General features: G+C 42.0%; 1 pseudogene; it reads left to right on the top strand.

Moving 5' to 3' along the window:
- LOC122814284 overlaps positions 1 to 12,172 on the top strand; it is a 1,664,844-nt pseudogene that overhangs the window by 531,322 nt on the left and 1,121,350 nt on the right.

A 12,172-nucleotide genomic window follows, 5' to 3' on the forward strand; every position in this document is an offset into this window, starting at 1 on the left:
TAAATGTCTATACATACAGACATATACATATCCGTCTGTCACTATTTCTCTCTCACATGCATAGAATATCTTATCACTATGTAGTGTAAAATAGATATATACTGATCTATATAGCTATATATATTAAAATGATACATAGATCCCCCATATATCTACAAAACACACACACACACACACACACACACACACACACACACACACACACACACACACACACACACACACACACACACACTGGAGCAGCTTCAGTAAATAAAGTAAACGGAGCACCAGCAGCCTTACATTAATGGAACACCAGCAGCCTTAACACACACACACTGGAGCAGCTTCAGTAAATAAAGTAAAGCAGCTTCAGTAAATAAAGTAAACGGAGCTTTAACACACACACCGGAGCAGCTTCAGTAAATAAAGTAAAGCAGCTTCAGTAAATAAAGTAAATGGAGCCTTAAGCATACCAGCTTCAGTAAATAAAGTAAACAGAGAGCCTTAAGCTTACCCCTGAGTGTTGAGTCTGGCAGTAATGATGTGATCAGGTGCACTTTTGTGTTTAAATTAAACTGAGAGCATTAAGCTTACCCGTGGGTGTTGAGTCTGGCAGCAATGATGTGATCAGGCGCACTTCTGTGCTTAAATTCAGTGCATGCATGTGTTCTCCATGTCATTACAGTAAAAGTGTGTGGGGGGTGCTCCCACCACCTTGCCCCATGGTTCCAGCGCCTGTGCATCAGGTTGTGTGGGGGAGAGTTTTCAACCCCCTCGGTCGCCTGTGGGAACCAAGACATAAGCAATACATTACTACCTGCACTATTATGTATGGGAAATCCACAAATGACTCATAATAATGGGGATCCACAACTGCATTACCAGTCTCACATCTTCTCATCTCTGCTTTCCTGCACAACAGAATTCCTTTCAACAAGATACACATTCCACTCAAGCCCTTTTATAACAAGCATGTCAGGTAAATCAGGTGAAACTTGACCAGCATAATTTACCCCTTAGTTATGCAATATGACACTATATTTGATGAAACACTTAAAACTCAGTACATCTATCTTAACAAATATATAGACATACAGGTTTCAATGCCTAAGGTATGAACCATTGACCTTTCTGTTTTTAGAAGGCATGTTGGATTAATTGCCTCATAACCCAACAGGCTTATTCCCTCTTAAGTACAACTGCACAAGAGTATCTGTTCTTTCAACTACATTGCTGTGATTATCCACTCTAGGAAACTTAGATACATGTTACAGACTGGAACATACCAACATTCTGGTTACACTCAACATTAATTACACATGGGCCATTATTCTGGCCTTTAACTTTAATAGAATATATATGTTCCATAACAATACAGTATCAAGCTTACCAGGAACAGGACCATAGCCTGGGACAACACCTGATGGACATGTGAAAAGGTGAGGGTGAGATAATTCAGTATCACTGCCTATTACAGCACAATAAGGTAATCCCTGCAGACATCACACATGTACAGTAGCTACTGTGTTACTTAATGTGTTGGTGATATTCTGCATATGGGTGTAAAACGGAGCTCAAACCCCACCTTCCAAAGCACTTAAACCTGACACCCACAAAAACGTATGTATAGCCTGACAGAATGACTGCTACAGTATTACAGTACTGATCACAGTAAGCATACCTGCACTCTCCTCTGCAGTGGACACTGTGGCACCCACCTCCATGATGTATGGTATGATGGATGCCTAGGAGCTGTTGTGTGTCCCTAGGTCCACCAGGAATTCCTCAGTGGCCATGACTGTTTGTTCCACTGCAGGCCCTTCACCAGTGATGGCATGAACCCTGGCTACATCAGCTGCCCTTTGTTATGCAGCATTAACCATGTTGGTAGCATGGTGTTGAACCTGCTCATATGTCCTGTCCTGGTGGCCATGGGCATTCATCTCCCAGACATCTGTCCTAATTGCAGCCCATTGTTCTCTGTTATGCCTCCCCTGGATATGAGTATGTGGTGATACTACCTTAGTACTTCAATTATCAGGGCATTCTCAGCATCTGAGAAGGGGGCATGTGTTATATGATACATTAGTCCTGAAAGACAACAAAAGGGAGGAGTATATACATGGATGTCCACTATGTACTGATACAGCAAGAACAAAATGGCTATCCAATGCTTGCTCACACATGTCATAACCCACAGTGTGACAACATACTACATGTGCAACATACTACATGTGTGGATACAACCAAGATAATATCATTAACATGTTATTTCCCTGTGTGCCATGACAGCATCTGCCATATGATCATACACCCAACACTCCAATCCACTGTGGTGTACACCCAACACTCCAATCCACTGTGGTGTGTCCCCTAAGGCCATCCACCCAATAATAGATCATAAGACCAGTGCCAGACAAATAGCAGTGTGCAATTACAATCACTATATATGGACAAACCAATAACACCAGTGTTCCACAATGACAAAAGCCAACGTAACCCTGATGTATTGTTCATCCCCTGTAGGTGTAAGTCAGCAGGGTATCACTGACATGTCATTACCACAGGTCTAAGACAGGCTTACTGCTGTAATCCCTATTCCCCATACCTCCATCCTCCCATCTGCATTCTGTTATAGGTTCATAGGTTTATAGGTATCTACTAGGCTATTGGCCCTGGGGCCTATACAAGCCCAGCCAAAAAGGTACCCTGGCTTTTGCCACCCAAGAAAATAATTTTCCTGTGCCACTGTCGAGCAGAGCCACAGAAGTGATCCCCGGGGTGAATTTCCTATTTTCCATCCAATCATCAAGATTTTTCTTGAAGATTGCTAATGAGCTTTGTTTGATATAGATAGGTAATTTATTCCAGAGTATGGGAAGTCTCTGGGACAGGAATCTATCCCTCCAGCATGTTCTGTTTATTGTGGTGACAAGGTTTGGGTCCCTAGAGTATGTAGCTTGGAGGGATTGGGATTTCTTTAAGTGGAGCATGTCCAACAGCTCTGGGTTTGACATAGCTTTGTATGTTAGGCAGAGATCACTTCTGAGTAGGCGATATGCGATGGAGTAAAGCTGGAGTTTTTTGAAACGGTCTGCGTAGGGCATCTGTTTGAGGCCAGTAATCCTCTTTGTGAGGAATTTCTGTGGCCTTTCCAGTTGTTTTAGATGTCTTGTGAGGTACATACCAAAAGGGGTGTCATACTCTGTAATGGGTCTAATGAATGATGAGTAGAGGGGAACAATGACCTCTTTTTTTCTGGATGAGAAATCTTTTGTGATGAGGTGTGCCATGTAGAAGGATTTCCTGACTACTGTGGCAAAGTGATTATTAAAGGAGGGACTACTGTGCCCCTGTGTCCCAAGGTCTCTTATCACACTTTCAGTGTTAAATATACTACCACCCATGTTGTAGTTCATGGGTACAGAGATTTTACCAAAGGGGATGACAATGCACATTTTGGCATTGAGCTTGAGGCCATGGCTATGACACCAGGCATCTGTCTCGGTGAGGCACTTTTGTAGGATGTCCACATCGTTAGGAGTTTCGATTATGGCTCCTAGTTTGCAGTCGTCTGTGAACTTCATTAGCCAAAGACCTTCTGTGTTAGCCTGTACTTCAGAGAAGTAGATACCAAACAGGAGAGGACCCAGGACTGAACCCTGTGGTACTCCACTTGTCACTGGTCTGAAGTCAGTTTTGGAGTCTGCTACTTTCACAGTATGGGTTCTGTCAGTGAGCCAGTTGGCAACCCATCTTGTGACATAAGGATTTATACCTAGTTTAGTAGGTTTATCTATAATTCCAAAGTGGGGGATGGTGTTGAAAGCCTTGGCAAGAACTAGATAGGCTGTGTGAACCACCTTACCCTCGTCTACGGCATTGGTGATTGCTTCAAATAAGTCTATCAGGTTTAGGAGACATGATCTGCCTTTTACAAACCTGAACTGGGTCAGGTCCAGAGTTTGGAAATTACCATTGTCTTTGTTTATAAGTTCCATGATGATATGTTCTATAGCCTTGCAGACCAGACTCGTCAGGCTAATGGGGTGGTAGTTCCCAGGGTCCATGGTGGCTCCCCCCCTTGTGGAGTGGGATAACCGTCACTGTGTGCCATTCAGCAGGCAGAAAGCCTGAGGTGAGGCTATGATTGAACAGGGTACTTAGGTCGGGTGCCAGCTTGTTCTCTAGTTCATATAGAACACAGCTTGGGATGTTGTCTAGTCCAATGGATGCTGTGTTCTTGGCTTTGGAGTGTGGTTTTTACCTGTGCCGCCGTGATTACAAGAACTTTGCATTCCTCCGGTATAAAGATAGACTCTTTAGGGGGTGAGAGGGTGTAAAGTTAGCACTGAATCTATCTGCCAGGATGTTGGCAATATCAGTTGGGTCTGTATATTTAGTACCATTGTGCTGTAACTCAGAGCAGATCTGAGTGTTGCCACTGAGATTCTTGACATAGCTATAAAATGCTTTGTGGTTGTCTTTAGAATCAGTGGTGATTTTGTTTTCATAACTAGCTTTAGAGGATTTTATCAGGGATCGCAGCTTCTTACTGAGGCTGACCAGGGATCTCCTCCACTCAAGGGATTTTACTTTCTTTTGCAACAGTTTCTTCCTTCTGTTGCACAGTTTGTTTATGGCAGGGGACCACCAGATTGGCTTCCTTTTTTTGGAAGATAGCATCTTGGTTCTGTATGGGATAGCTTGGTCCATGCACTTGTGTAAGTGCTTAGAAAGTGCAATTGTGTATGATTCAGTAGTCATAACTGTACTGTCCGTCTGCATGGGTGTCATGAATTTCACCACTTCTGTCTTAGGAAGCATGAAGTTGGCTTTGGAGAAAACATTTTCCCATGGTTTCCTTAATGGGGGGTGGGGGCAGGATGTGGATATCTAGGGTAATTAACTTATGGTCAGATCGGACCAATGAGGCATTGACTTCAGGTGTGGAACACTGGTCACTCATGTTGGTAATGACTAGATCTAGGATATTGTTGCACCTGGTAGGGGTGTGGATAAGTTGATCCAGGACATTGGAATTTATGAATTCCAGAAAGCGTTGAGTGAAGGAGTTGGTACATGAGTAGTTTTCCCAGTTAATGGTGGAGTAGTTGAAATCGCCCATTATTAGGGTGTTTGGTTGAACCCTAATATTTTCCAGTACATCAAGAAAAGAGGAGTGGGAATCCTGGGGCATGGTGGGGGATCTGTAGCAAGCTATAATTTGGATTGCAGTTTTAACCAGAATTAGTTGCAATTGGATAACCTTGGCTGCATTATGCTGAACAACTAGCCTGGAGGTGTGGATATCCTTAATGAATATGGACACACCTCCACCTTTGGTGTTCTGGTCCAGGTTACATGGCCGAAAAGTGTGGTATGAGTTATAGCCTGGTAGTGCAGGGGTGCTCTCTGGAGCCTTGAACCAGGTCTCAGTCACTGCACAGATATCAATGTTCTCCATTTTAAGGAGTGCCTCGAGTGAGTGCATTTTGAGATTTAGACTTCTAGCACTGAGTAGCATCACCCACAGTTTTTGCTTGCCTGTTCCTGTTATGGTGGTGAATTTGTCATTTGAACTTTGCCTAAAAAAGGCACTATAGGGGCGACAAGAACCTTAGCCAGTATCCGGAATCCCAGGGGTGACAGGTGCAGGCCATCTCTGGCAAAGCATTGTGGTCTGTCGACCATCCCAGGCAGACAGATACTGGATCCCTTTAGAATGACACCAGAAGTTTAGCCAATTGTTGAAGTCAATCATTTTGTCCTTGTACTGCGGTATCATTCTGGGTGATGGCAGAATGCTACTCAGGGCTAGGGTCACACCTGCCTGGGCTACAAGATCGGAGAGCTCTTCCATGTTTCTTTTCATGTAGTCCAAGAAGTTACGTCTCAGGTCATTCACACCAACATGGACAATGGCAGAGTCATATTTGTACTTGTTGTGGAGTGACCTGAGTGTGTGGGTTATGTGGTGGATCCTGGCCCCCAACAGGCAGCTGACAGTAACCTTCTCCTTGTTTAGCCTGGTGAGTGGGACATCAGTGTGCCTGACTATAGAGTCACCTAATACTAGTGTGTTGGGTATGTTGTTTTGCCTTATTGGCTGTGGTTGAGTGGCACACTGAGTCTACGGGCTATGGGTCATTTGGGTTGCATTGGGGGATGGAGGTTGCTTGCATTTCTGCTTTGGAGATCTCTGTTGCTTGAGCAGATTATTATTGAGAGCATCCATGAATGTTTTTGTGTTTCTATGTGTGGATTTTGGTGGTGTAGATTTAGTGAGACTATGTAATGAGTGTGGTGTGGTGCAAGTGTTTACCTTCTTCTCTTGACTGTCAAGTTCAGTCTTGGTTGGAAAGAGCTTTACCAGCAGTTAGGCTAGATAAGTGCATCTCTCACAGGTTGTAGTGTTGGGTGGTAGGAGGAGAGGGTTTTCTGTGTACATGAGGCAATTTCTACATTGCTCCAAGATGCCCAGATTCATCGGATAGACAGGAGAGAGCACTGGGAGCTGACCCTTGGATATGCCTGAATAAAAAAATATTTTCCACTAGATAAGCGAGGAAAGTGAGTACAAGAACTGTTTTTCTCTAAGCAAGTGAGGAAAATTAAGTACCAAAACTCTTTTCCTCTAGGTAATGAGGAAGGTTGAGTGCTGTAGTAATTAGTAGGTTATTTAGTGCTTACAACAAGTTCTGAACAAGTGCTGATCACAAATAAGCAAATTCAAGTGCTAAAACTAAGAATCTGTATATGGAATAAACTAGTTACAGGAAAGGGGGAAACAAGTGCAAATGTGGGCTTTTAAATCAGAAAGTTGAGAGAGATGGAAAAACTGCCCAAATGGCCAATAACTACAATTTCTGGGCCAGAACCACTCCTTATGTGGTAGATAGATTACCTAGTGCTTACCACTCCCACTGATAAGCTAGAAGGCTTCCCTCCAACACAAAAAGCTTTTGGGGGGGGGGGGCGCTCAGAAGCTTACATACAGTCCTGGATACAGCAAATCTGAATCTGGACTACACTAGTTACAGGAAAGGTAGAAAGGCTTAGATTTTATATATATATATATATATATATATATATATATATATATATATATATATATATATATATATATATATATATACAGAAAAGTAGCTAAAACAGCAGTAAAAACAATTCAAATGCAGTGCAAACTAGCACACGTGAGTATGTAGCAATGTTAGACCAAACAGTTAAAAAAATGCAATTAAATTAAAAATGACTAAAAACAAGTGCAAAAGGAGTCTATTAGGTAGAATGAGGTAAAGAGATGGGACTGGGGGGAGTGTCCCAGATCAAATCTACAGTGTGGGCGGGCTACTGCAAAAGCCTCCAAGTTTAAACAACAAGACAGGAATAGGAAGGGTGGGTAGTAGAAAACCAACACCTTCAGCAGAGATCTGAAAAACTATACAGTGAAGCAAAAATAACAGTGCACAACTCTGAAGTCAGCCAGCAATGATATAAAATTAGTCAAACAACAATTAACAGTACACAACTCTGAAGTGCCAGAAAAATATACTTAGCTCTGTATATCTCCAGATAGTTTGAAGAACACTCTGTCAGGACACAGGAAGGCTCCAGCAATGATATGCTGAATGTTATATACAATATATGATGAATGTTATATACAAAAATACCTGTTACATGCCTGCTAGAGTGCAGTACTTCTCTGTTGAAATGTGTGTCTGGTAAAGTTTTACAAAGGCAAGCTTTGTGTGAGAAAGTCTCATATAGATGTTTTCCCATAGCCAGCTGCTTGCAGTTTTAAAATGCTGCTCATTAGCAGGTAATTGTAAACCAATCTGTGGCTGTGATATGCTAATTGCAGCCTAAATAGCTGAATTACAGTACTATTAGCCAATGACATGCAACCACTGTGCAATATATAAGGACTTCATGTAGACCAGGACCCTTTTCTTAGCTGTAGAGATGGACATTACTGGGGTTAGGAGACTACATCATCACAGAGGGTAGGTCTGTAGCAGAAAACTTTACATAGAGCTGTTTGTACCCCAGGCTGCAGCTGCTGCTGCAGGTAAGAAACATAGGCAAAGGGTGTGAACACTTTGGAGGACAACAAGCTGTATCTGTATCTGTACCTGTGCCAGCTGTGTCAGCCTTGTTGTAGAGGCAGAGCCAGGGTGAGGGTACCCTTTACACCCCAAGTATGGCATGTGTTTATGGTGCGTATGTTAGGCAACTGTGTCAGTAACAGAGTACTAGGCAACATATACTTATGCTATATGGATACAAGAAGTGTGTCCCTACCTGCAAGCCTGTGACTGCTAGCACTAAAAAGCAGTTATTACACTTGCAATTCTTTGTATGGATAAAGAGTGCATGAGTAATTCATTAATTGCTGTCTTCATAATAATGTAATTGAAATGCAACACAACACTGGATTTGAAACCAGGACTGTGTGTGGCAAAATGTACTGCATACAAGCAATTTAACAGACTGAGCTACTAAGTCACTGCTAAAGCAGGTGTGTTTGCAAGATGTATGTGCACATATACAGGCTGTGACAAACATTTTCTACATCCATAAGTATGTGCATGGCTTTATATGGCTGTATTTCTGCACCAGGGTCCCAGTTGTGCATGTACTTTGCCACTGGTGCCTTAGCAGCTGTATTTCTACATATTGCTTAGAAAAGGGCACATTTACCTGCTATCACAATCCTCATTTACATCCATAATCATGTCTTTGGCTGTCTAGTAGTGTACTATTGCACCTGAGTCCAAGGTACCCACCCAGTTTTCCATTACTTTGAATTGCAGTTTGCACAGTGTGGCATTGTGCACAGCTCCGATGAAACATGTCTAATGGCTGTAATTGGCAATTATTTATATTTTCTTTAAAACACCTGTTTTAATAAAGAGTTGCATAGTATGATTGGTTAATGCATTGTTCTATAGCTGTGATAGGCCTGTGTTCAATACATGACCAAGGTGTTTATTTTGTACATGTGTCTGACAATGTTATAAACACATGCAGTTATTATAGCCCTATTAACTGAGCTGAGCTATGCTGCATGATGCGGCACATCATACAGCGTCATGCTAAAAAAAATAAAAAAAGGGAAAAGGGGGAGAGAGGTAAGTGGTGAAATGGGGACAAACAGGGGGAAATACATAGTGAAAGGCAGGTAGGGATGTGCAGAAAGGATGCAGAAAAGAATGATAGCTATCAATTTCTACAACGGCAACCACTGTGCACTTTAAAAGATTTTTATCTGAATTTGGACTGTCACCTCCAGAGAGAAGGGTGAAGACAACAGAAGTGCATTGTCAAGTCAATTGGACCAAATTACTTGTGTCCAGTGGACATGTGTGCATAATGGAGAGCTATGTAAGGGACATTTTTTTGGGGGGGGACAGGTGCCCATTTTTGTTTTTAAAGGTGAGAGTGGAATGTTGGGGAAGAAACATATGTACATGTGGAGAGATAAGTTGGGTAGGTGAGGATGCATTTGCAAACAGACAAGACAACAGACGGGGCAACGTGTGACACATGAGGGGATGAACACCTTGGATATGGAGGGTGTTATGGAATCTGTGTCCCATGTGCCACCAGATGGCAACAGCATGACTTCACTGCCCCAAGGGTGGCTGTGCTGGAGGCTGTGCACCAGGGTGAGGCTGCCCCACCAGGTTGGCCAGCATGCCCTCAATCTGGCACAAGCACTGATCATAGCCACGGTGGACTATCCTGTGCACCAGGGCTGGTAGCTCATCCTGGATGACCACTTTCCCTCTGCCACCACTCCCAGAATGGGGGTTGTCCCCCCCTGACACAGTATGTAGTGCAGGGGCAGCATAGAACACCAGATGCACTGGGATCCTGGTGCCATGGCTGGGTTAAGGCAAGGTAGGGTGATCAGCCAGAACCAGCCTACCTTGATGTGCTGTGGTATGAGCTGCTTATGGCAGACAGCAATAAGTTACAGTTAGTAACAACTAAACCATTGTTAGTATTAACAGAATGGAACATCATATTTATTAATCCAAATACATATTAATGTATATTCTGTGCAACACAACATTATGTAACATAACAGTCAGTATGGTAACAGCATGCCAGCATGAAGTAAACCATAATGCCTACACAACAGTTAATTTAACAACATATGGTAATATTGCATCATAATAACATGTAGCAATAATCAACCACAATTTTCCAAAATATAGTTAGTTTAGCAAATTATGTTAATATTAAATCGTAATAATACATGCCAGTAATGGATAAATTAAGATATGGGGTGGGGAGAGAGAGAGAGAGAGAGAGACAGAGAGAGAGAGAGAGAGAGAGAGAGAGAAAACTTTCATTAGTGACTTTCCAGATGATATTCCTGACAACACTAGTAATACATACTTATACAGGTGTGCATGGACAGTTGTGATTACAGTGACTACAATTCCCCTATAACTGTTGTAGCATGTACATACCTCTCAAGCTGATAGCATGGGACAGTAAGGACCAAGCGCTAACAAATGCAGGTATACAACTACCACAGGACAGTTTCACATACTGTGGACTTATATAACTACCAAGGTGTTCTCCAAACGGATTTGGTAATACATTACTGTCCAGGTACTAATTTATGTGGTAATCATATGACAGATGGATTAGTCAGTTTTATTACATTATGAGAAATCGTGATACTTGAGAGGCACATTTGTGTACAGTAAGTAAACTAGACAGCCATCATGGCTTAGTTGGCAGGCATGGGAATAAATCCAAATAGCTGTGACTGCAGGGGACATCTACAAATAATTTAATGATTGACTGTGGTAGCATAGTACAGACATATAAGGGATACAACCATACTAGGATTACACAGATTTATTTATGAATCAACAATGATGATGAACACATTCCTGGTATTGATTGAAACATTTTGTGAGATTTAAATACAATATCTGCACATACTATGGACTAACTCACCATACCTTTTTTGTGTTTCTGGGGAGACAGAAAATGTGAGCATTACATGACTGATACTGAAAATGTAGTGCTACATACCACTGGATTTGAACCCAGGACTGTGTGTAGCAAAATGTACTGTGTACAAGGAATTTAACAGACTGAGCTTCTGAGTCACTGCTGACTACTGTGTGATTGATATTTGCTTGGGAACATACTATGAATTTGGCAATGCAAGGTACAGGACATTGCTCTAGCATTCTAGTACTGTTACAGTATTATACTAGACTGCAGTGACAGTAGAACATACATGCATGGAATACAACCATACTGCATATATTAATACAGATTTATTTTAGATGCAACAATGCAGTGAACTCATTTTATTGTTATTGGTTTGAAATATCTGTAAAGTCCACATACACTATTTGGCCAAGGAGTGGGCTACCTAACCCATATACCTTTATTGCCTGAAGTCTGATGAAGAGAGTGTATTATCTGACTGATATTGGCCTGCAGACAGCTTTAAACAGTACTATGAGTTATGCAATACAGTTTGCAGGTCATTAGATTTACATTCTACAGCTATTATAGTGTTATACTTGACTGCAGCAACCTTACCTTATAGACTCAGTGCATACACCTCTACTGCAATGGTTGTGACAACACAATCCTGCTGTGCACCATTTTGTTTACTGTTATTGGTATTGTTACTTGGTTTTATTGAACTACAGTTGTTTTTATTCCTTTATTGCAATACAGCTCTAATTCCACATTTATTGCAATACAGAATTTCTTACATATACTTTATTGCAGTTAATCCTTTACTCTTTCATGCACATTGTACTACAGTTAGCATAATATATCCATACTTACCATACTCATGGTACAACCTGGCCAGGTGCCTGGCATGAGACTCAACACTGCGAGCCCTCTCAGCTGCAGTTGTTGGGAGAGAAGCATACCATTATGCATAGCAATTTTGCAGACATTCATATTGAAATTTGGTAAGACAGTGGAAGAGATACTTACATACTTGTGGAGCCTTCCCTGCTCTCACTTCTTGGACCCAGGTATCCAAGGTTTCCCTCTTTCCTCTTTTCAGATCATCATGGTGGTGACAACACTGCTCACCTGTTTAGGGGATACCAGTAACACTGGTGAGTTCTCTGGCCAAACAGTCCCAGAACTTCACCTTACACTCTGAGCCCTGGAAACCACCCTGCAG

This window comes from Protopterus annectens, chromosome 10.part0 (assembly GCF_019279795.1).
Source record: "Protopterus annectens isolate FY-2018-M chromosome 10.part0, PAN1.0, whole genome shotgun sequence".
Taxonomy (NCBI): domain Eukaryota; kingdom Metazoa; phylum Chordata; order Ceratodontiformes; family Protopteridae; genus Protopterus; species Protopterus annectens.